General features: G+C 47.1%; 1 long non-coding RNA gene across 3 annotated transcripts; it reads left to right on the forward strand.

Moving 5' to 3' along the window:
* The first annotated feature begins 384 nt into the window (after positions 1–384).
* On the forward strand, positions 385–7,331 carry LOC110260653 (uncharacterized). 3 transcript variants are annotated; one of them, XR_014803158.1, is made up of 3 exons: positions 400–514; positions 3,441–3,530; positions 6,403–7,331. It is a non-coding gene; the product is annotated as an uncharacterized LOC110260653 (long non-coding RNA). The 3 variants fall into 3 exon arrangements; XR_014803157.1 differs by having other exon boundaries at positions 3,441–3,534; positions 6,403–6,607; XR_002343922.2 differs by lacking the exon at positions 3,441–3,530 and having other exon boundaries at positions 385–514; positions 6,403–6,607.
* Positions 7,332–14,192: the final 6,861 nt, after the last annotated feature.

Below are 14,192 nucleotides of genomic sequence, written 5' to 3' on the forward strand. Positions count from 1 at the left end.
TCGGATTCGTTAACCACTGAGCCACGACGGGAACTCCAAAATTTGTAGTTTTTAATCAAACCCTCAATGTGTTCTGCTATTTAAAATAGAAAAAAATCCTTGGTGGTCAGGGAGAGGATGTGAGAGAGAAAGGGACGGAGGGAGGTCAGCGGGGGGAGAGAGAGAGAGCACGGAAAGTGATTTCATAACAGTTATACAAGAAGTTGCTAGGAAACTATTCACTCAATTTGTGGATGATAAACATTTTCTTCTTAAGCCCAAATAAATAGACCTCATATCATTCCAGCCATGAGAACACAGCTGTTTTTGTGTTGAGAAGGAGCGGGGTTGGGTGGTGTGTGTGTGTGTGTGTGTAGGGAGGGATGGAGGGATGGGGGAAGGGAGGACGGGTGAAGCCGAGAAGAGGCATGTGACCTTCTTCCTGTCCTCGAGAAGGAGCTCAAATGTCCCTGCAGCCTGCTTCTGCGGATGCCCCAAGAGGATGGTCCTGGACGGCAGTGATGGGGGCCACAAGGTGACAAAACCTGTCCTTATTCACCCACTGGATGCTTGGGGTTTCTGCTTCTCTTCAAACTGCCAAATCTCACGAGGGATTCACGTCCCCTGAAAGGAGACATGATGGTGGAAGGGGCTGATTAGCTAGTTTGCTTCTGTGGTGGAGCTCTTTGAACTCCTAGGGACTCATTCTGGGTACAGCTGTCCCATGTGGGTTATGGGGACAAGGGACCAGAATTCCTAGATTTTTAGGGTGTCCTGGTTTCAAATATTTGGCTTATCGTCTAGACCTTTCGGGCTTGGCTCCATCCATCCTTTTGAGGATCTGTCCCATGTTTCTTGGAAGATTTCTAGGAGCCAAGGAGCAGGACACCCCCCCCCCCCAGCAGAAGACTCAAAGAGCGCTAGAGCCTCAGCTATGGGCTCCTCCTTCTCCCTGGAATCTTCCTCCACCCCTTTCCTCCTGCTGAACACCTTACTAGGTCTCTGCTCTTGCTTCTTCCAAGTGGGTCTTTCTTCTTTTCATGTCTTTTTTTTTTTCCCCTCCCCTCCTCCCTCCATCCTTCTTTCTTCCCCCCTCCCTCCATCTTTCTTTCTTCCTTCCTTTCTTTCTGCCTTCCTGCCTCTCCTCTCCGCATCTTTCTCCCTCCCTTCTCCCATCCCTCTCCATCTCTCTAATTCACTCTAACGCATTCGTGAAAGTCTAGCAGGTGCCAGGCACTGGAGCTGGGTGTTGAGCGTTCAGAAGGGAGCAGCACAGGTACAATCTCTGCTATCGCAACCCCTGACACCTACAGGTTGCATGTAACAACTTGTTCTGGCCTCAGAGGTAGAGGGGATTGGAGAGGGGCAAGGCGAAGGTAGGGAGACCAGCTGGGAGGCTGTCACCATACAAAGAGAAACGAGAGGGACTGAGATGATGCAGTGGCAGTTCTCACTGTATGAATACGGAGGCACCCGGTCCATAAAAATGAGTGATTCCCTTGTCGTGGAGTTTACCTTGTATCAGTTTAAAACAACCCTCTTGGTCCTGTCCACAGTGCACTTTTGCTGGGCTTTCTGCATCATCCGGCAAGGCTGCTGGCCCCTCTCCTCCGTTCCCACCATCCCACATCATAGCACTTCTGAACCCCCGACCCTGTCCTGCTTTTCCTTTCTTTTTTTCCCCCCAGCCAGTATCACCTTTTAATTTACCAAATAATGTATTCATTATTATTGTTTATTATCTGTCCCCCCTCCCCCCACTAGAATGGAAGCTCTGTGGGGCAGGGATCCTCATCTGCTGTGTTTCACTGCTGTATCCTGCCTAGGTCAGTGCCTGGCCCATAGCAGGTGCTGAACCCCTGTCTGAGAAATGAGTCATGAGGAACCATCCTTCTGTTCACCTTTGTCTTCATTTCCCCCTCTTATGATTGCTCCTCATGTCCCCCTCTTATGATTAGAAGGATGCTGAGATAGATGTCCGCTCGACACTTCCTATTTGTCCTAGAAAATTATCATCAGAGTGTTGTTTTAATTTGAGACTTTAACACACTGGTCCTTTCTTTTAAACTACAGAGTCTTTCCAGAACTGGGCAGTTTTTCTTTCTGTTTGCTTTTCCTTCGATGGACAGAGGCTTAGCTTAGTCTAAAGTTTGCCAGCAGAGAGGGCTGGAGAAATAAACAGCTTTGGTGCCTCTTACTCTCCCGTGGATTCCAGGAGGTGTCCTTGGAGTATGTAAACCCCATCCTCAGGTTGCCCTTCTTCAAATGTGGATAAGCCTGAGCAAGACTGGTCCTCTGACTTAAAGGCACTTGGGACCTGCTCTTTGAGGACTGAAGGCCGTGAGAACTGACCACCTGCCCCCAGCCTTGCTCTTCCCTCTTGGCTGCATCCCTCTCACAATCCTGTTTCCTTTGATTTGCTGTGCACCCAAGTATCCCAAGTATCCCATGGTCTATGCTGGGAGTAGTGCCTTTTAGAAGGATCTATAGGTGAAGGAGCTGAGAAGAAGATCAGGGCTCTGGCTGGCTCAGAAGACAGTTTCCCAGTTGCTGGGGCAAGAGCCTGTCTTTTTTGGATTCTGGTCCCATAGGGAGAAGCAGCGTGAGTGGTATATAGAGTGTTGGCATCTGCTTTTTGGGGGTTCTGCTATTCTGGCTCAAGGTGGAGCCTGTGAAACAAAGCTCTAGATTGTACTTTGTAGTGGCCATTCCTTCTAGGTGGGACGCCTCCTAGAAATCATGTGATTTACCATCTTTTGTTCACTCCATGGGGGATGAGTGTCTTTTGGTGCAGCTCCATGGGCATTTGAATAGGAGGCTTGGAGGGGGCTTATGTGTAAGGTCTCCACTGCTGTCATGGTAACCCAGACGCCACTTGGCTAATCCGTGGCTCATCCCTGTTTATTTTCCTTTGTCTTCCAGTACGGTTTTGATTGGCACACATGACATTTTACGATCTGGCTTCTCCTGGGCCACCTCTCATCTTCCCCTCTTCACAGAGCCTGCTGCCCCTATGAAAACCCCTGCAATTCCCTTCCATCACTGTTTTGTCTTGGCGACTGACTCTTTGAGGCTCAACTCAAATGTCACTTCCTTTCTGGAAGCCTTTTCTGAGCTTTTCAGTCAACATTTAATCATTGTTTTTGGAAAAGGCTAGCTAATGAGTGCCTGCGATGTGGCAAGTCCTGGCTGGGTACTGGCAAAAAAAATGGGGAGTAGAGCAGATGTGGTCCCCACTCGTGGTCTAGTGCTGGGAATAGAAATGGAATACATCTTCATACTCATTAAAAGGGGGGGGGGCAGAGTGGGAATTCTTCCCCATGTCTGATGTTTCTTTCTACGTGGGAGAAGCTCTGCTAGAATTCCTGGCCTTTTGAATTTTTGAATTGGGGATCAGGACCTGGGAATGGGCCTCTCAGCCTTTTCTTCTTTCTTTCTCTGATACGTAATTCACTTGGCAGGAAGCAATTGAGGTTGTCGTGGCCAGGCCCCCACATGGGTCCAGGCGGGTTGTAGGTCATGGAAATCCAGCATTGCCTCTAACTGACCGGGTAGGTAAGTTGGCCTGATTCTGACGTTTAGCCTGACAAAGTCTATTTGCTTCTAGGCTGCAAGTCACATTCTCTAATATCAGCTTATTTTTAAATGTTATCTCTCCATGGATCCAGGGTCAGGGAAAAAGAACACAATTAGTTGGGCTCTATCAAACCTCAACAAGAGGATTAAGAGTAAAATTTTGAGCAGAATGTCTAGTTAATCCTCTCGAAGTACCTTTCTCAAATCTATGATGATATTATTTACATTGCTGTAATGATCCATATCTATTTGCCTTTTCCTCCTCTGGAGGGTGAGTCTTTGCTTTTGGTTGTGCAATTTGTGCTCCGGACAAAGGTGTCCGGTCTGGGGGACAAAATGGGTGTTAAAGTCCTGCCAGTGCTGTGCCGGTCAGTAGCTGTGTCTTTGTCTGGGGCCACATCAGCTCAGAGGGTGAGGCACCTTTTTTCAAATTTGCACAAAACCTCGCCATGTGCCGACAAAGCCCTATGTCCTTGTGTTTGATGAATGAATATGTGCCTACTCTTTAGATGGGCTGCACCATTACTTTACTTAAATGTAATCCTTCAGAAGGGAGGACTGGCATCCACTTTTAACTCATTTTTCATCATCTACCATAAAAGACAAGAAGCCAATATATCATGCAGGGCCCAGGAAGAGTTGTGAAGGGGGAGTATATCTGCTTTGCCAGGTTATTCCCTTAATTTCCATTGTTATTATTTTATATTAGTATTATTGTTATTATTACATTTAAGAGTGGGGGGGGGAAAAGCAATGGATTTAAAGTCAGGAAACCTAAAATCTGAACCTTAGACTCTGATTCTAAATGAAAATCCTGTAGATCTCAATGGTTTGTGGTAAGGACAACGCAAGACATTACACGTGAAAAAGTGTTGCACACCATAAATTCCTACAGGTGTTAGAGGTTATTCCTATTCCTATTCCCTGATGGCCTAAATTATCCTCAGAAGTGGTTGCCAGCTTAATTAATGTGTAAGACTTGCTCTGGCAATGTTGATTCTAATGATAACAACATAACACGCTTATTTCTAGAAAACACCTAGAGCCATCTCTTTGAATTATTTATTTTCCAACAGGTTTTTATTGGTCTTGCAATGTAATTTGAAGGGGTCTGAGCCTACCTGCTAACGAGCATTCCATTTAGCATCTGCATGTCTTACTCTGCACATATGTCTGCTTCTCTTTCTGTGGTTTAGCAGTTGGTTAAAGAGCTGATTTCAAACAGATTCTTCTTGACGAAGCCATTCTGCTCATCAATGAGACTTTGCCCCATCTCACACTTTTTCTAACCAGATGAATTCTAACAGATCCGGAGAATCTTTCCAATGTCCTTCTGTATTAAAGGCCTTCGAGAGTGTAACCCTGATGATTTTGTTGAAAAGGGCGGAAAACCCCCAGTTGATCCAGCAGATGGTAGAGGCATCAACAAGTCTTTGTGTTTCTCCATAATCTTCCAGACTATAGTTCCCAAGAAATACACAGCACAAGACATAGAGTAGATGAGGCAGGTAGAACAACCTCAAGGGCAAAAGCAAAGTCAAAGCAGGAAGACTGGAAAGCTTAATGGCTAAGGACATGGATACCAGATGGGTTGGAATCCACATATCCCACCGCTGGAATTAGACAGGCCTGGTTCAAATCCCAGCTCTACCACATACTTCTTTGTTTTAGCCTCAGTTTTCTGGTCATGAAAATGTGGCTAACAGTCCTCACTCCATAGCATTGGCAGAGGGATCAAATGAGGAATATGCTCTAAGAACAATGTCTGGAGCACAGTAGTCACCCATTACTTGGTTGTCAGGACTCTAATTATTCTGTCACTTGTAATGTCTTGACTGGTAGTTTCTAGACACTGCAGAATGTAAATAAAGCAGCTGTGGTGGTGAAGAGCTTGGGAAGTCAGATGACCTCAGTTCGAAACCCAGCTCTGCCTTTTTCCAGCAGTGTGAGCGTGGACAAGTCAGCTCAATGTCCCCAAGCCTCAGTTTCTTCCTCTATAAAATGGGAATAAATCAGGATCTAGTCACATGGTTTTGAGACACCTAAATCACACAATGAAAGCAAAGAACTTGGATAGTGGACATCCCAAGGAGACCAAGGGCCCTTGACTCTTTCATGTTCCTACCTAAGCCTTGACGTTGTTGCTGCAAGGGAAAGAGATTCTGGCTCTGGGCCACGAGGGAAGTCTGAAGACAGACTGGGGGCCCCCATATCAAGGCTGTGCCTTGTACCTGAAATTCTTTCCAGGTAGCAGACTTGGGTGTGTGATCTTTGGTGTTTCCCAGCATTCTCAGCTTGTCAGGACACAGCAACTCAGCCAGAGGGAGCTGACAGGGCAGGACCAAGCATCATGGCTAAACATTTGCAATCAAGCAATTCAATTCCTATTCCCACCCCTTACAGCTGTAGGACCTTAGGCAAATTACTTAATCTTTTGGAGCCTCAGTTTCTTGATCTGTAAAATACAGGTAATAATAACACCTGCTCTGTACAGTAATATGAGGATTAAATGAGATGATTAAGGCAAAATGGTTAGTGCCTGGCTCAATAAATGGAAACTATTTTTATTGGATCAGCAAAAATCATTTGCTGCAGTTCTGTGACTAGTTATTGAATATTCACCCTTTGTCAGATACTGTGCCAGTTACTATGAGGCGCCACTAGGTTATTCAATGAATTTTTTGAGTATTTTCTGTATGCTAGACATTATATGAAGTGCTTATCTATCAAAATCTTCAAAAGTCTTGATAAAATATCCTTCAAGACTATTCAGTTCTACGCCTCTTTGAGACCCCAGTTTATAAACCAGTTTTTTTTTTTTTTTTTTTTTTCTGGCTACACCTTCAGCATGCAGAAGTTCCCTGGGCCAGAGACTGAACCCATGCCACAGTTGCAACCTGCGCCATAGCTGCAACAATGCTGAACCTTTAACCCACTGCTCCACAAGAAAGCTTCCTGAACCAGTTTTTCTTAATCCATGCGCCAAGCATGAAGCCAAGAACTTTGTGAACAATTGGAAATAAAAAGAGAAATAAAACTTGGCCCTACCATGGCGAGGGGTCCAGTCAGCAGTCAGGGAGGGCCATTTTGACCCCCCTGTCTTACTGTTTCTTTCTTTGAATGTCATCTATAGTTGAGTTCACTTTTGTGAGGTGTCCTATGATTATATTAATTAATTGAGTAGATACGTACTGTGTACCTGCTATGTGCAGCTCATAATAGTAAGCCCTGCTTGGGATGTAATAAGGAAATAAGATACAGTCCCTAACTTGAGGAAGTTCTAGTTTAGTGATAGGGATTAGGCACCCATGAGAGGTCAAACAGTAATAATATAATCATGTTTCACTGAACACAACGAAAGCCTGAGTGACATGATGACTTTGAGGAAGTATCACAAGTAAAAAGCACAGACTTTATAGACAAATGGATCTGACTTCTGCCTTGGCTCCATTTTTAACTAAGTCTTGATTTTGCCAAATCACTTAATCTCTCTGAAAGTTTTGTCATCTTTAAAAGAGGACAGGGCATTGTGAATATGCATGGAGACAATGCTAGCACAGTCCCTGGCATAGAAAGGTGTGCTTTTAGCCGTTATTACCAGCATTAGTATTATCATTACATATTCACTCATAAGCCCTCCTGGTCCTGTGTGTGGGTACACATGCATATTTGTGCCCATTATGTGTGTGTGTTTAGATGTTCCATTTGTCATTCATAAGCCAATCTGATCAGATTCACTCAACCATCTGCTGTTCATTAAATAAATATTCACCGAATACCTACTCTGTGCCAGACACTGTCCTGGGCACTAAGGATACAGGGAGTGATCAACTCTAAAAGTCAAGTTCTCTGCCCTCCTGGAACTTATCTTGTAGTGAAGGAGCCAGAAGATACACGTGAAACACATACTATCATGTCAGGTAAGATAAATTGCTGTTATGAAGAAAGGGGGTTGAGCCTCTTTTCTCTTCCTCGGACACCAAGACTATTTTATTCCTGGACCTGTCCCCACACATCCAGAACACCATCAGCATGAGTATCTCTGGTCTCCTAAGAAGCACATGAGCTAAGGTGGGAAAGAAGATTCTGGGAGGTAAAAGGGGAAACCTGAGAGAGTAGCTGGACTTTGCAATAACGCTGGAAAAAAGTAATTACAGGTGCTCAGATTGGATCTGAATGTTGGTCAACATGCACAGCCGAGAGCTAGGAGCCAGGAGGGAAGAGCTGCTTTTCCTGTGACTGGTCCCTTCAGTTAAGCGTGATGCATTGAACATTCACTAGATATTCTTTATTTTACTGTTATTTATGGCTTGCTGAATCTGGGCATTGAGTTTTGGACAAAATACGGTGCAGGTGGAAGGCATGGCCTGGGGCCGAGGGGCTTTCCATGTAGGAAAGAACAAATCCAAGCATCCATGCACTCAGCACGTGGGCTGGAAAGCTGGTGACACCTCCAGGTACAAGCTGAGCTTGTCCCTCATTCCCCGGCATCCTCACACCTCCGACTCGTCCCTGCATCCTGCTCCTTCCCTCTCTCTTCAGGGACGTGTTTCCCACCCTGGCAGCCAGGCCTTCATGGGGGTGAATGAACCACGCATATCAGACCCATCCAGATCTCCTGGGTTTGGCTTGGGGAGCTCATAATAGTAAGCCCTGCTATGTGCAGCTCATAATAGTAAGCATCACAGGTTCACACAGGTCAGGAAGAAAGAGAGGCGGGAGAGGGGAGGCCTGAGGAGGAAAGGGAGACGTGCACATGGAGCCCATTTCACTCCCATGAAGAGGAGCAGATGTTTCCCGTGTTCTGCTTTCCACCTCTGGAAGGACCGAGACGTGGGGGGACCACTGCTGGCTTCTCCCAGGGCTCAAGGTGGGGGGTCTGATAGAAGCCTGAGGTGGGAGGTGGGCCAGGGCTCTTCCCTCCTCCACGCAGCCACGACCGGGGCCCTGAGGAGACGGTGCCCTGTTTACACGCCCTCCCAGGGATCCGTTGAGGGGAAGAAGTTCTCTGGTTGCCAAACTGCCTCACGTTGGCTCCAGAAGCCTCCACCTGGAAGGCCTCCCGGTTGGCCCCAGCCCATCCCATGCCTGACCCCAGCTTGCATGCTCAGGCCGCCTCTTAAACCTTCCCTTCCTCGCTGACTCTGGACCAGCATCTCACCTCAGCCTCAGCTCTCCTGGGATCAGAGGCCCTTTGGATGGGCTTCATTCCCAGACAGACTCCCACGAGCGGCCTCGGAAGCTCAGCTAGACCCTCCTGGGTCACCCTCTGCACACGAAATGCCACAGACTAAACACTGAGTCACCGCTCGCTCGCTGCTCTCCCCGAAGCTCTGGTTTCAGAGGGAGGACCCGAGGGCTTTACTGAGGGAAATAGTTTCCCCCTTTTCTTGCTGGGTGGTTTTAAGGTGCGGCAAGATTGCTGGGAAAGTTGTGGGTGGGCCAAGGGCCAAGTACCGTGAAGGTGTCCCAGGGTCAGCATTTCGTCTGAACATCAACCCCGGCCTCTCCCTCCTCCCCAGCCGCCCCCTCGGACTCCCACCAGACCGCAGCCCGGGATGGTGGCTTATCCAACGCCCACCGCCTCAGGCTTCCAGAAAGGGAAATGGGCATCAAGTCACACATATCCTCCCACAGCCCTGCAGGGACGCCCCGGGAGGGTTCTCCCATTTTGCAGATGAAGAAATGGAGTTCCAAGAGGCAAGAGGATCGGTAACCGAGCTGTGGCTGGAGGGTGCTAGAGGCTGGTCTCAGAGCCAGGTCTCCAGCCCAGTGCTCTCCGTCCAGCAGGCGGCTGCAGAAAACAGCTGGATTGTATAATGAGAAGAGAGGGACTGGGACACTCCGTGTTGGATTCTTAGGGAAAAAGGAAACTGACCTCCCACAGTGAAATGAGCAAAGGCGTGGCTCCCAGGCAACTGGGCATTTGTTCAGTGGCCTATGCAGTGACCCAAAGGCTACACTTTTCCATGGGTGGGCAAGAGCAGGGCAGAATCTGCTGGCTCTTGGCATCTTGACCTAGTAGCTGGACTTCTGGGAATTTGCTTAGCTTGCTCGTTGCGGGGGCTAGCTCAGCCTGAGCAATCTGGTGAAGCCAGATGCTTGGCACCACCATGGGAAGATCGGGGTTTATCTCTTCATGGATGGGAAGGAGATGTGGTCCTTTTATATCCTAGCAAGACAGTTCAAGGATCACGACCAGTCACTGATAGGGCGTTTCAAGAGCAGCCCATCAGAGGCATCCACACTGCGGCTGAGCAGCTCATTCTTGTCCATGCCACGCATCATTCTTGCATGTTAGCCTGTGCTATTTCTGTGTTTCTGCTTCATACTGATGGACCTATTAATGGCTACAAGGAGGACAGGACTGGAGACGGAGAGGAAGGTCAGAGAAGCGCTTCATAACTGAGCATGACCTCCATTTCTGCCTCTCTTTAAAACACAAAACACAAAAGCTCTTCCATCCGCATTTAAAATCTTAGGAAAGCATCCAGTTAAGACCATTGACCTCTGTACTCTCTCCTATAAAGCGGTTTCCTCAGGAGTAGAAGTTCATCAAAGGAGGCTCTGGCTCAGGCAATGTTCTTAGACATTTTTGACCATGACCCCCTCGTCTACGGACATGTGACTGCACCACGCTTCACAAAGCACTATTCACACTTCCTGCAATGAGTTCTGACGTGTTCTGTTCTGTCGTATTTTCTATTGCTAAAAAACCCCAACCAAACCAAAAATGAAACTACTGGTTGACCCCCTAATGATTGAAAAAAATCTCTCTCTGTAAGTGGTCTCAACAGCGTCTCGTAAAAATGGTTTCACATATTGGTTAATCCTACCGCCTGGACCTATAGACCATCCCAGCTACAGCCAGATGCTCCATGCTCCCCACCGGCAAGGAGCAGGAGGACGACGGGGAGTAAGGTTTCAAGTCCTCAAACAGACTATTACCTAAAACATGACTTCATGATAATGGACCATGAGGCCCAACGGGGGAAGAGCAGAAGATAAATTGGTGACCAATTTACCAATGATCACTTATCTTGCTTCCTGGGCTTGGTTCATGCTGTTCCCTTCTCTGGAAACTTGTCCCGTTCCTCTGCCTCCACCCAAGGTCTGCCAGTCTCTCAAGGGTCACCTCTTCCAGGAAGTCTTCCCTGACTATCTTTCCCCGCCAGGAGCTTTTGAACAACAGCTGACTCTACTTATTCAATACATCATCATGCCTGGCCAGCTGAGCTGGAATACCTTAATGTTATTCAGAGTTTGTAGTTCATCTCTTTTGAAGAGTCTGCCCAGCTTCATGTGCCACCTAGAAGGCATGTCTGTGAAGTAGTTTCTTGCCCCCGGTCCAGGTAGTGTGTACAAGGTTGGGGCTGGGTGGGTTGGCACTTCACCAAAGCTGGGCCAGTTAGAGCCTTTCCCTGGGAATTTGGAACTGGTAATGATGGGGAGAGAGAGGGAGGGAGTGAAGCAGCCTGTTCGCCCAAGAATTTTCTTATGATCCGATCTAGAATGATCTGAGGTTCCCCCCACTCTTGCTCTTGGGCCTCGTGACACAGCCTTTTATCTCTCTATGTGTCTCTATGTCTATATACCTATTCCTAGGGTGACCAAATATCTAGCTGGCCAGCCAGTCCTCGTTTGTACCTGTGATCCAAGCATAACTATTTCTAGCCCTCATCCTTATTATACAGATTTAATGCCTTTTCCACCTTAACTAAGCACTTAATCATGCACTGTGGCTGTGACTTTTGCAGTCTGAGGTGCAAGAGCAAAACTGGCACACATTTCTTTTTCCTTCTTCACAATTCCAAAGGTAGACGATTCATTCTTACCATAGATCTTGGCAACCTAGGCTTATGATTTTTTTCCTTTCCTTATTAAGCTGAGAGCTTTCATTTTTTTACGTAAAAAGACGCATCTGACAGCTTCTCTCTGGCAGATCTGAATTGCCAGCATTGGGACTCTTGCCCTTTGGGGGCTGTTATTAAGTAAAATAAACCCGAACACAAGTCCTGCCATACCTTGACGGTTGATCTGACCACTTGGACGGCCACTAAACACCTAATGGGTGGAATATGCTGGACAAAGGGTTGAGTCATGTCCCTGGCGGGAGGGAGCAGGACAATGCGGGGTTTCATCACACAACTTAGAAGCGCACGCAATTTAAAACTTATGAGTTATTTATTTCTGGAATTTTCCATGTAATCTTTTCAGACCTCAGTTGACCACAGGTCACTGAAAGCCGTGGAAAGAGAAACCACAGATCGGGGGGGACCACTGTACAAGATAAGTGTGTTATGTCTATGGTTGGCTAAGTATGGGGCACTGACAACCCTAAGAGGCCACACTTTCCATCTGAAACAGAACTTTCTTAGAACACAGAAAGGAGACACAACCAACAAAGGAGCCCTGTTGTATCCTCACTGAGGCCGAAAATGAAGACGGGGAGGGAAAGAGGAACACAGGCGAAGCCATAATTCCTTTTCTTTCCCCTTCCTTCCATTTCCTTCCCTTCTCCTCTCCCCTCCCCTCTCCCCCATCCCCGCCCCTCTCCCCCCTCCCCTCCTTCCTTCTTTCCTTCCCTCCTTCCTCATCATTCCCGAAAGGATGTACATGTATTAAGAAATGAAAAAAATTAAAAAAAAAATTTTTTTTGGTCTTTTTAGGGCCACACCCGCAGCAAATGGAGGTTGCCAGACTAGGGGTCCAATCGGAGCTGCAGCCACCAGCCTACACCACAGCAACACAAGATCCAAGCCGCGTCTGCGATCTATACCAGAGCTCACAGCAGTGCGGGATCCTTAACCCACTGAGCGAGGCCAGGGATCAAACCTGCGACCTCACAGTTCCTAGTCAGATTTGTTTCCGCCGCGCCACAATGGGAACTCCAGAAATGAAAACAATCGAGTTCGTTTTGTGCAGCGTTTCTTCTCTTCTGGCAAAAACAAAATACATATGTATCTAAGAGCCGCAGAACAAGAATTATGCACTCTTGGTGATTCTGCATGTGAGTTAAATGCCTTTAAAACAGATATTGCACACTATAAAGATGAATGAATGGTAAAAATAATTTGTGCTAATAATTTAAAATAATTAAAAATTTTAATTTTTCTCTCCTTAGAATGACATTAAATGGCAAATAGAGAGTACCATGGAAAGTCGCAAGAGAGACTGTGGAGGAAAGAAAAACATTTTCATACCTTTAATGGCACTACTGCACTTTGAATAGGAGGCTCACATTTTAATTTTGTGCTGAGTCCTGCAAACTATGGAGTTGGGGTCGTCCATAAAAGAAATGGGTCAGGAGCCCCACATTGCCAAGTTCTGCTGTTTTTCCCCATTAAATATCTTTTCTATCTGTCCCTTGAGGCTTATTAGCCTGGTAGTCTCTTCATGGTCCTGCTTTCCCTCAGCTCCTTCAGTTTGACCATCTTTCTGGGAGATGCCCCCACTTCCCATGCTTTAAGGAGGGTTGGCATGTCTAGAAAAAAGCAGAGTGGAGATGCCATACAGGCAAGGCTTAAAGAGAGAGGATTGAAGGGTCAAGGAGAGATAAGAGGCATAGGGGAGAGGGCATGGGAAAGCCCTGTGGGGAACATTTCCTGGAGACCTAGGGGTCGCCCCACCAGGCTGGAGAGAGAGGGTGAGACCTTGTTCTTTGTGTGGTGAGACAAATCCTAGGTGACTGCTGGGGTTGAGGCAGAAAAACCTACCCAATGCTACTTTGCCAGAAAAACAGACCAAAGCCGTCCCTACATTGTTTTTCCAGAAGGTTAAGTAGAGACACACTGTACTGGGCTGTATGGAGCACCCAGTGTCCACTTAAGGGGCTCATGGTATAATGTCTGGATGTTCCTGAATCATCCTACTCTACACATGGCCAACAGCCTGAGCTCCACAGATACCACCATCTCCCCTTCACTGCGTCACTGTCGGCCAAGTCATGCCAAAGGGCAAAGGAGGATCTCACTGTGAGCTTCCCGGAGTGTGAGGGACCCTGTGGAGGCAAAGTAACATCCAGTGTAAGAGTCCCTATGAGGGCTGAGCCATTTCTCAGTTCTGGAACTTGCAGGAAGACTACATTTCCCAGGCTCCTTTGTAGTTATATTGGCACCATGTGACTGGGTTCTGACCAATGGGATCTGAATAGCCATGATCTAATGATATGAGATGTTATCATATCATAACAATAGTGCCTAATGTTCTGGGAGGAGAGTCAGTCCTACGCAACTTCATGCAAATTCACTGGCTGATTCTTTCATCCATGCTTCCTTGGGAGATACCAGGGAAGGTGGGTCGTGGAGAGTGATACGTCCAGTAGGGCTAAGATGGACACTTCATGGCAGCTTTCTTATAGGCTTAAGATATTTGCAGTAAATTGTTACAACAATGGCCTGGAGGGAATTTCTCCTTGGGGTGTTCATGCCATGCCCTTGTGTGGTCTCCTTCCACATTGATGCTAGACTTGGCCATGTGACATTCTGTGGCCAATGGGATATCAGCAATCATGATGCAAGCAGAGGACTGGTACATGCTTGTGCTTGTTCTCATGAAACACAGCTTTCCCAGCTGTCCTAGCTGAGCACAATCCACAGCCAAGCCACCAGGTGATTGCAGCTGCAAGGGTGAGCCCA

The sequence above is a fragment of the Sus scrofa genome, chromosome 5 (assembly GCF_054392235.1).
Source record: "Sus scrofa isolate SSC_HxYL_T2T_F1_AM1 chromosome 5, Sscrofa_HxYL_maternal_Yorkshire_Landrace_v2.0, whole genome shotgun sequence".
Taxonomy (NCBI): domain Eukaryota; kingdom Metazoa; phylum Chordata; class Mammalia; order Artiodactyla; family Suidae; genus Sus; species Sus scrofa.